Consider the following 12,232-nt stretch of genomic DNA (forward strand, 5'->3'; position numbering starts at 1 on the left):
AACTATTGCTCTATAACATGCTGGATGTTAATGTTTCTGATAAATTTAATACTCCTGTATTTTGGATCCATTTCCAGGATTAACAATATAATTTTCTAAATTTACTGTTTATTACACTGACTATGACATTTATACAGATTCCCAAGACATCTCTGTATAGCTGGTCCAGTATGAAAGCCATAGACATTTCACAGCACTAAGGCAGCCATCTTTTTGTTTGGTCAGAACAGTGGCTTTTGAATGCTATAAACGGTAACAGTAAACAGATATATAGCGTATAAGCCAATATTTTGACAGTGCTAAGGTCTTATTACCGTTAGAGAAGGTAGGGAAAACAACCATTCTGTTTTGGAGTTCTTTTTTTTTTTTTGGTAAGGGTTAAGACGCTATGGCCCAATTGGAGGTTCAAGACATTTTTGTATCTGACCCAGCTAACCATGGCACACTGCAAAATTATTGTACATAAAGTCCCTGTTTGGGTTTAACAATTTGGTTTTTTAAGTCCACTACCCGTCTAGGTAACGCAGTTCACAAATTCACTGTATTTTTCCTTATTCTAGTTATTGCAGTGATTTAAGGGTGGAAAACCATAACAACCAAGGTTTAAAAATTCAGATATATTAAATTATCACTTACTTCTTTCATTAGTTAAAGAGCCTACCCAAATCATATTGAAATAAATGCAAGCCTTTCCATTGATTTCAGTAGGACATAGATCAGACCCTAAAAGAAAAAAAAATGAGTTAAAACACATACACACACACACAAGTACACAGATAGCACAATGCTTTGGGTTTAGTTTTATGTGAAGCTCAAGATGGGGACTCTGTTGAAAGTCACAGAGCAAATGCAATGAGACATCACTAATTTTTATTATCTATATTGATTTTATATATTAGTAATTAATAGAATGCATGAACAACTACAATTGAGTAACAGCCAATATGCAATAATCTGTTCTTGTAAAGTATAATAATTTCATCCTATCTGACTGAATAGGTTTTAAAGTACACAGTGTTTACCAAAAGCTTGTACCCTAATGTGTGAGAGTGACACATTCTGCCATTTGATTAAAATCCATTCTTCAGATGCCACTAATACGGGGCAGTTTAATCAATTTATTCTATCTGGCTGTAACCAAAAGGACTTCAAAACATTACCATCTTCATTTCAAGAAAATCATTCATTATTTCATTAGGGAAATTTTACATGAACAATTGTTTTCCTGCAAGATTTAGATCCCAATTCAGTAAAACATTTAAACACATGCTTAATTTTAAACATGTGAATAATCCCATTGAAATCACCAAGATTATTCACTTGTTTAAAGTTAAGAGCCTGTTTAAGTGCTTTGCTGAACTGAGGCCTTTATAATGAAGAGTTTTTGAGGCTCTGTACTTCAGTGGAACAGCATGAGCATTTTTTAAAAAACAAAACAATCTTACACTTTGTAATATTATATAATAGTGGTTATAGTTGGCTGCCAACTTCACTCATTCTGAAATCTACGAACACTTGATAGAACACCCCAAGAATTCTGTTTCCTGTGCCATTGTTTGGGAACAACATTGTATTTCTTGGGAGTGTAAGCGAAGGCCATACATCCTGTCTTCAAAAGAATGGTAAGTCATGGTCATGTTAACTTAATCAGTGTTTTTTTTTAAAGTGGAAAGTAGTTTCAGGTACTATATCAGCCCCCAAATCCCCTTGTCATTTGTTTCCCATTTTCCTGTACTTAAAATTTCCTTTCTCCCTTTGTTGCTATGTGAAATCCAAACAAACAAAAAGGGAAAAAGATTGCAATTTCCTTCATGCAGCTTTGGGGTCCACTGACACTGAGTCAATAGTAGGATCAGGGCCTGGCTCATATACAGGGGAAAACAATTAAACTGACTATACATAAAGTGCTGTCAAATTCACAAAGAAACTGAAAAAAATATTTTTAATTAATTCCTTTAAATTACAAGTATCAGAGGGGTAGCTGTGTTAGTCTGGATCTGTAAAAGCAGCAAAGAGTCCTGTGCCACCTTATAGACTAACAGACGTATTGGAGCATGAGCTTTCGTGGGTGAATACCCACTTCGTCGGATTCACCCATGAAAGCTCATGCTCCAATACATCTGTTAGTCTATAAGGTGCCACAGGACTCTTTGCTGCCTTTAAATTACAGTAAATTTGTGGATTATTTGTAACAACATAGGTCAAACCATTTCAGATAGAAGTTTTGTTTTTTTAAATGGTGTTGCATAAAGGAGAAAATGTTGAGTTATAATGTTAATCAGATATAAAATTAATGCCTTGTCTACACAGGGAAATTGAGCAGCATACCTATTGAGGAAAAAAATGTTCCAGAATAACAGTGGATTTTATTCCAGAATACTGTCCATATGGGGGAGTTATTCCAGAATGGCTAAATCATACCAGAATAACTATTTTGGTCAATTTCTCCCCATGTAGACAGGACCTGGTGTGGGGTGGAAAAAGGAGATTTAATTAAAATGGGACTAATTTGCAGAGTAAGGTATTACTCAATGTGATTGAGGGTGGCAGAGTTAGGCCGCCACCTCCCAAAAAAAACAGTGCTAATGCCATGGATTACCTTCACAAAAAACATTCTTATGTTGATTGTTTTCTTATTTTTCCTATATGTAATTCTAGATTGTAGTTGTTGTTGTTTGTTCAAGATTTTATTACCATTTGCACCTATCCTGTCTATTCCAGGGTTTTTGATGCTGTAACTGTTGATGCATTAGCACTTGAATTTTCTTTATTTTTTTCTGGAGTTTACAATATGAATGTAAGAATCCACTCCAGGCTGAAAGTTGGCATGAAAGTTTTCACCCCAGTATTTTTAGTTTTTAACATTTAAAAAAAAGCTTTTAAACAACTCTATGCTTTGAATGATAGTAACAAACTGGGTATAAACATTATAGCACATTACATCAGGCAGGAAACAAAAACGGGGTGTATCTTGTCAGGATCATACTGAATGTTAATATTTTTAAGATTTAAAGAAGGCTCAAATTCATAAAAGCATCCCTTTTTAGTAATGGCATGTAAGCATGTCCTTACTGCAAACTCATGTAACCCTGATGTAAGGGGGTGCATTGACAGAGGTGTATAGCATTCCCATCTCATCAGCCATACCAAGGTAAAGAGGGTAATTAACTAAAATTGGAAGAAGTGAAAGCCAGGTAAGATTCAAGCCTATAAATTTGTGAATGCCAAAATATATCTAAATGCAAAGTTACGATTGTGAATTTAAAGACAAAAATAAGGAAATAAAAAGTTAAAGTTCATATAGCAACATTTACTTACCCAAGTTGAATGTGGATTCATAGATTACAAAACCCAAAGGGACCTTTTGATCATTTTGTCTGACCTCCTGTATAACACAGGCAATAAAACTCCCCCAAAATCATTCTTAGAGCATATATTTTAGAAAAATCCAATCTTGAATTAAAAATGGTCAGTGTGTGTGATAACCAAACTATGTTCAGCCAAGAAAAAGAAAAGCAAATCTTACAATCTGTAACAAGACACTGTAGAGCAAACAGAACACAACTGTTCACCCCTGCAGGCTTCAGGCCTGATCCTAAACTCACTAGAGACAATTGAAAGACTCCGATTGACTTCAATGGTCATTGGATCAGGCCCTTTGTCAGAGAATAAACATCCTTCCCGTCGGTCATAAACTTGTTGGATCACCAGAGATTTCCAGGTCAAAGACATAGTTTTAATTCTTAATTAAACTGGTACAGTAATCTGTCATCAGATTTAATATTTCAAAATAACATAAGCAGCCTTGCTCTACATGATGGTTATGACCTGCTGTTTCATGGAGGATATTATTGTGACCTTCACACCTTGACTAAGAAATTTCTTCTGGTTGTAGCATATTCACATCTAAAGCCGTGAATCTCTGTATTTAAATCTGAAACAAAGAAAAAAAATCTTAACTTTCACGAATTAGCTTTTTTTTTTTTTGCTCTGGCTATCTTTAGAACTATCCACACTCCTGAATATCTGTGAGAGTCACAATTATGGTGCTGCCTCAGATTCCCTATTCTATTTATGGTAGGTACTTATATGGACGACACTAGTGTAGTATCTAGTATACCATAGTCTTTATGTATTTATTCTCACAACCCTTCTGTGAGAAGTACTCTTATACCCCATTTTACACATAGGGAACTGAGGCACAGACAGACATGCCCAAGCTAACTCAGGAAGTCTGTGATAGAGCAGGGAACTGAACCCAAATCCCAGTCTAGCACCCTAACCACCAGACAATCCTTCCTACTCTTATAGAGTAGGTGGGTTCTCTAAATGTGAAGTCCAATGGCTAGGTTGTGGCAGTTCTTCTGTAAGTATGCGAGATGGGAAATCTAGATTGATTTTTCCTTTCCCTTGTGCACTTATATAGGAAGCAGTCAAAATGTTGGGGTCTGCATTCTCTAAGTATATGGGAAGAGGGGGCAGAGCTTAATGTGTCTGAAGACAATCCACACACCTGGTGGAGAAAGTGTGGTCATGGCTCTGTCATCTGTGCATCTACTAGTAGATGGAAGCTGGCACTAGTGAATAACGTGCTCCTAAAGGGTACTGTAGTTATCAGTTAAGACTGTACTCTCCAAGGAGGCATTCTGTCCGTCTCTGTTCTCTGCAAACAGAATGCTTCAACCAACTGCTGTTCTTCCCCTCTGTCACATCATGACTGCCTCTCAAAGCCATGATCAAATCTTTCTTGGAGAGGCAATACATTTCTCCATAAAAGCATCCTCCATGATATTGGTCCCTTGCTTCAACACTTCTAAGAGCTTTTTAAATAGTGGAAGTGAATAATTTTATAACATGAGCATTTATAACCTCAATATTTTACTAATTTAGCACCTGCAGATCTTTACTTATGTGAGTAATCTTTACTCCTATGAGTTGTCCCATTAAATTAATTGAGAGAACTTGAGTGGGAATAAGGTTTCCCAGGATCAGGTCCTTAGAATGGTTATTTTTTCTTATTTAAACTTAAAATGAATTTGATTTAAAAATTTAAATTACCAGGTTACTAATCCAGAATATCGCCTAGTTATTTAAGAAAAAAACCAACAAGGTACTGATCTGAACTAATAAATCTACCTGCTCCAAAGTCATCAAAGAATTTGAAACTGACAAGATGCTTGCTTTGTTTTTAGCTTTGTTGCTGATCCCAAACAGTCCATTCCTAATATGGCTTTTAGGAAAATTGTGGGTTAATAGAAAACAAATTCTCAGATTGTCTCAATTATTTTTTAACACGATATACTAAGACAGCCCTGGCTTTGATTTCTCCTTTTCAGTGGATCTATTCAATATTAAATATTTGCATATTTTCTGACCTATTTTGAATCTTACCATTATTGTCCCTATTCAGTAGCTTGTCCTTGTTAACAGATTATTAACTTTATTTGGGCAGGAAAGGGAAGCCAGCTATAATTAAAATTGCTACATAAACCTTTCAAGTAAGGTGGTCACTCTGACAGTATGATAGACTTGTGTATCTGTTAACTAAGGAGAATAGGTATCCCAGTTAGACTTTGAATATAGATGGATGATGGGTTGATTGGCGTGGAAAACCTTCAACAGCTTCTTTGGACCAGACTGAATCTAATGTCCAACCCACAGCTGTGACACTTGCTCTGTGGAAAGATATGTGTCAAGTTAACAGTAATCTGTTTCCTTTCACATGTATTTGGTCCAATGTGCATTTTACTGTGGCTCTCTTGAAGGACTGGAGTAACAGAATGGAGATCAGTTCATTAAAAACAAATACATGTTTCTCTCAGAAGTACAACAAAAGTGGAACATGCTAGACTTCCCTTTGTTTCTTTACTTCCAGTTCAGGAATTCCATTACTTAATCCGATGTTAAGTCTACTTGTATTAGAGAACCCTATTTATTTGAGCAAATTTTATTCCTTAGCAATGAATTGCAGAACATTGTGGGGTGATTGTATGAAGCCATTGCTTTCTCTTTATTGCCCACTAAAGAAACATTTATGATTAAATGGGAAAGAGAACTATCTCATTCTCTTGAGCTGGAGGTATTGGACTCAATAATGTCCTTCATATGTGTATGTTCTATTTCAACTAACCTGCTAGAATTGCAATATAAAATTGTAAATCAATGGCACCAAACAACTGTGAAACTGAGTAAGATTGCAAGCCATTTCTCAGACAGATTTTGGAGACTGCTCTCAGCAAAGAATGCTTTTACACGTACTCCAGCCCCTGTCCTAAATTATCCCACTAAAAGTCACTTGTTATACATATTGCGAAAAGTACTGGCTTCCTGATGTTAAGTACTCTGGAATATTGTACATAGGGACACTTGGACACTGAGGTATAAACATACGGACAACTGAATGTTAGTACAGTCTTGTTACTGGGTGTTCACACAGTTATTTGCAGAAGCGGGAAAATTATTTTTTCATCCTGGAATGGGTCTGGCAAGCCTGGAACCTTATAAATCTGTTTAAATCTGATCAGCTGTACTGTGGAAATGTGTGTATTGTTTTTGCCTATACGATGTGTTCTTTTGCTCATTATATTAGTAAAAGGAGGAGTATGTAAACTGAACCACTGAGCAGTGCTTTAAGGACTGGAATAGAAAGGGGTTTTTTGTTTCGTTTTTTCCCTCACAATAGTTTTTGTTTTCTTTGTGGCTTCTTTTTTAAGGCTACTTCTTTCACCCCTCTTGTCAACTTTAGTAAAATGGATTTAATGTGAAGTATAAGCTATTGTGCTTGCCTGCAGAAAAACAATAACAACTCTCATTTGCTGTATCTTGCAATAAGTTTATCAAGACTGAAATATATTAAATGTCCCAAAATTTCACAGAGTTAAGGTTGACCATTGGTGCCTTGTGCCCTTCCAGAATGTGGAGAGTGGCTAAACTTTAATTTCTGAAAACCAGGAAATACAAAGGTAAGATATATGCTACTTCTGCAGCAGAACCTTAACTGTTCCCCCTTCCTCTCTCAAAGCTGGAAAAAACATTGGGAATGGTTTACTAAGAGTGATGCAACAGTCAACAAACTAGCAAGGGAAGTGGTGGATTTTCCATCTCGTCATGTCTTCTAATCAAGACTGGATATTCTTACTGGAAGATGGTTTAGTCAAGCACAAGTTATTGAGCTCAATACAGGAGTAACTGGATGAATTTTTTTGGCCTGTGTTATACAGGCCAGACTAAATGATCTAATTGAATCTTCTGACCTTCAGTTCTAAGAACCTACAATAAGTAGCTATGAGGAAGGAATAATACAAAGTTCCCTGTTTGTGTGTATGTTCCACAGATTTGTATACCAGCAGTTATCTGCATGCATTCCAGCTGCATTCACTGTGTTAGGTGTAGATGTATTGAACGGTGGAGGAATAAGGTGAAGCAGCTTGGCAGACCTGTGACTGTAAGATATGAAGAGAGGTGTATGCGTACCTTTTTGCAAGCTGTGTCAGTAAAAGTGCACAAGGGATCTCAAAACACCCTGGCCCCCACCTGGGCTCAGCAGATACAGGAAGCATGCCCCCTTCCCCAGGGTTTACTCCTGTCCCAACCACAGATATTCATGGTGTGGGGGTGTCTTCAGTCACCGCCTCCCCACTGTGTCGGGAGTCTCTGGATGGGTCTTCCTATGTCCTTGCAATGGGCATTGGGGTTGTGCTGTGGCCAGTGGGAGGGGAGTGGTGCAGATCCTGGCTGTCTGCCCTGGAGTTACTGTAGTAGGGCTGGGTTAGGTGCTCTGAGTTGGTGCAAGGAGTGCAATGAGAGGTGCTCATCCACCATAAATTGGGGCCCATCCAAATTTCCATTCCTCGCTATGCCACTGCTTCAAATAGGAGGGGAAATATGGGGCTGACCCCTAATACTCCCCATCTTGCCTTCTGCCCCCCAAGTTTCCCCTCCCACTCACCCTAAACTCCATCCCCTCCTCTGGACCAAGCGCTCCAATCCCTACCCCCTTAATCTCTTCCCTTACCACCCATCCCCATTTATACTCCTCTCCTAACACATCCTCCTCTCACCACTGACCCAATCCCTCTCCCCCTACTCCTCCGATCCCTCTGCCCCAGTCACTCCTCCTCTCCCTGCATACTACCAATCCCATGTATTATTCCTCCCCTACCTGATATTCCCCCTCACTACTCCAACAGCCTCATATTTCCCAGCTCAGCACTGAAAAAGTTATAAGAACCTGAAAATGTTATGAGTAGTTCATGTTAGGAGGGCTGGGTATCAGTAATCCCTTGGCCAAATGATTGCTTTTCTTTGATCATGCTCAGATCCATTGTGCAGGAAACATTATTACATCCTAACTGCTTAATAGAGTACTTCTTCTTTTCTCTTATTTAATTAACGCTGATTTCCTTGACAATACTTAAGTACAATCAGAGTTTGCATGTGGGGTTTAGAGAACTTTAAAATACCGCTCTTAAACCAGAAATTTTGGTCTTAAGGCAAAACTGCAAAAGGGAGATCCTGGATAATGAAGGCAGAAAGAAACAAATGTGCACAAGACTCTGAAAACAAGGGTAGGGCTCAAAAGCCCTATGCATGGCTGCAGCTGATGTTCAATGACTACAGCAGGTCACTTTGAGCCACCAGTTACTGTGACAACAGAGTGCCTGAAAACACTCTTACTTTAACAAGTCCCTAGTCTTGCTGCATATGCATATTTCACTTTTTAGGTGCATCAGTTTGGCATGTGCCAACCTGAACTCAGAAACATTACTCCTAATAACTTTTTCAGTATTGTTTCCCCACATGGCAGTGGGTGCTGTCACTAGCAGAGATAAATCCTGAGCAACTGAGATCAGTCTGGTGAGGTTCAGAGCCTAATGTGCAACTCAGGCGCATGCAAAAAAATTTGGAAGAATGAAATAATTTTGTAAAATGCTGGGTTTGTTAGTGGGGTGGTGGTTATATCTCAGGAGCCCCTGTGCTCAAGTGACCCCAAATTTGGACCACTGACACTACCCAGCACCCCCAAGAGGCACAGCAAATATCAAGACAATCCAAGTCAGCATATGGACTCTAAAGTACTTAAAACAATCCATCTTTAACCAGAAAATAATGCTCTACCTTAACTATAGCAATTCTGATGCTGTTACAACTATAAATGTTTTACAAGAATACAAAAACACAATTTAAAAAATATAACAATGGCTGAGGCAATTAATTTTAATATAGCTTATAGTTCTGTAGTAAATTGTCTCAACAAAAATGTCATAAGGAATTTAGCACATAGACTTTGAGGACATGCACAGGACAGAATCCAAACTGACATAATATACTTAACATAGGCAAAAGTATTTATATGTAATCTGGAGTTTAGTGGGTAAATAAACATGCACTTTTAAATTAGTTCAATATAGTATCATACAAAAGTACGGAATGTGGTGCTTTTCATAAGCAAAGAATGTTTTATGAAACCAATAAATTAACTGTAACAGTTGTGACAATCACAATTGTAAAAGTTTATGGTGCACTTGACTTCTGTACATTTATATCCTGTCAAGTGCCATCTAGTGGCTGAATAATCTAATTGCTCTAATAGCACCTTGTGTTGAGATGAGGTAATTACTGAAGAGCATGCTGGGAGTAACAGCCATGTCATGAAGCTAAGAGTGTGAGAAACAGGAAAAAGAAGTTCTGTGTGTACAATCTGTCTCAGTTTGTTTCTGTCTGTGATTTATTCACACTACACAACCATCATCCTGCTCCAGTTGAAAGAAATGTATTGATACCATTGATACTAAATTAGTGCTGTTTTTCTTCATACACTTAGTACATTGGGCCTGATCCTTAGATGCTGTCACTAGCAGAGATAAATCCTGAGCAACTGAGATCAGTCTGGTGAGGTTCAGAGCCTAATGTGCAACTCAAGCACATGCAAAAAAATTTGGAAGAATGAAATAATTTTGTAAAATGCTGGGTTTGTTAGTGGGGTGGTGTTAGTGAGATGGTTTGTTCCATTTAAATCAGTGAACTCATGCTGATTTACACCAGTTTAGGATGTGGTCCCATTATTTTTCCATGTTTTTTAAATACCTTTTCCCTGTACCAAAAGTTGTCTACCATTCTGCTCTCAATACATATTTTTCTAAAAGATATGAAATTTAAGTTACAAAGCTTGAGACTCTGCAAATCTGTTATCTGTAGAGATATAGATATTCCATCCAATGCAGATATTCATCTATTGTATGTGAAGTCAGTACTAAATCCATCTAGTGCTTGAACCTAAACTTCATGTAAAGATATCTGAACATTCAAAAAGAGGGACATTCCAGGAATTAAAGAGATAAGAAAGATTCTAGATATAAGGTTGCACCAATAACTATTTACGATAATCCTTCACTCCCTAATAGGCTGAGAAATGTAGCTACTTTCTTGAGTTTGCATTAAACTCCTGATTGCATTTCTTGGAAAAATCATTTAATAAGTTCAAGCTTTTTCTTCATTGTTTAGAAGAAACAAAAGAAGAGCCACCTGAAAGAAGGCTAACATTTTATAATTCCACCTTCACAAGTGCCTTTCTTTAAGAGCTGGAGAAAAAAACATCTTCCTCATATTGATTCCTCTTATATATACATTAAAAAACACAGACTTATAACCCATTCTGTAGTTCATACAACACCGGGAATTACCATATTGCTGATAAATGGTGTACGGTGAATGCATCTTTGATATGGTTTGCAGTGTCTGAAACAAAAAGAACGGCCATATTTTCCTCTGTATCAGAAGCTTCTGTTTGAAGGCAACTGTAATTGGAGGAGAGACAGGCAAAAGAACCATTTAAAGCTAGCATTCTAGTTCACCTTCTATCAATTCATGTGGAAAAATACCAATACCTAGCTGAAGACTTGATGTCTTCCTATTGCAAATAAACACTGAGACAACCAAGAAGGGATCTTTTAATAAACTTGGTGGAACAGGAAGGAAAATGGCTTTTTTTCTCTAATAGTAGGAAGTACAGTTTTTCCCCATCATTTACTCTGCTTAGTATCTATCTATGTACAGATAACAGCAGAGAATTCCAATTAAGTAGTAGATTCTTAATGGATCTAACTATTGGTTTCTTTGTGATCGTCTCAGACTATTCTCCTGTTGTTTGGATCCTCTAAATATTTAACTCCAATCCTGAAACATTTAATGGGCATAAGACTCCTACCACTAGAACGAAAAACTCTGTCAGCTGGAAACAAACTAACAGAAAAAGAATCTGATTTGTGCCACTGAATCCCATATCTCGAAAAGGATCCAAAGCCACTTATTGTCTGAGGCAGCTGATACAACAATGACTTGGGTACCAGAAAAACAACAAATAGTCATCTGCATATTGAGATAGCTCATGAGCTCTTTCCTTTTCTCTGTACTCTGAATGCCTTCATGTTTTCTGACAGCTATTATAATGGCTAATGGCTGGATTGAACAAAAAGGGAAAAACAAGGCGGCGGGGGGAGGGAGGGGTATTAACATTAGTAGCTACTGTTGGAGCAAGGAACCTATCCAACCCAGAGACTGTGCCATCCTGAAAATAATGGAGTGCTACATAGAAGATTTCCCCTTCTTTCCAATCTTTTCTCTCTCTCCAAGTCTCAAAGTAATCTCTCTTGTTATTTTGCTGTATATTGTGTACATTAGTCTCCTATTATTTTATTCCTTTTAGGGATGGGACCTGATGTTTCTCTAGCTCCAGAATATATTTGAGTTGTGAGGAATGTCTGGTTGATAGAATTCTACTTCATGTATTCCCAGGATCAAACTTTTCCTCTTTTCTTTACTGTATGAGAAGGACCTTCACTTCAGTTCTCTGTGCTCTCTGCTTAGCCCTGGATTTTAGTATGTTTTCCCACATACAAAAAAACCCAAAATCTGTTGTGTTCAGTTCAGATTATTTGTACTTTAAAATAAAAGTAAAGACTTCATATAGCCTTCTGCATTGGAACGGAAACACAAAGTGGCAACCATCTCACAGCTGCCCCTGTAGCAAGCCGGAAGGCTCCCTTACATTTAAAGATACAGGATGCAGAAAATAGAATAAGCATCAGTCACAGCTCACAACTAAACGCAAGTGTTTATTGTTTTCTGCAAAATCAGTTTGGGCCAGGGTTTAGTGGCTCACTTCCATGAATTATATTAATCAATTTCATGTTTCAGTGACTACTTCACACTTCACTTTGACTGTTTTCCTTTT

The sequence above is a fragment of the Mauremys reevesii genome, linkage group 3 (assembly GCF_016161935.1).
Source record: "Mauremys reevesii isolate NIE-2019 linkage group 3, ASM1616193v1, whole genome shotgun sequence".
In the NCBI taxonomy this organism is placed as follows: Eukaryota; Metazoa; Chordata; order Testudines; family Geoemydidae; genus Mauremys; species Mauremys reevesii.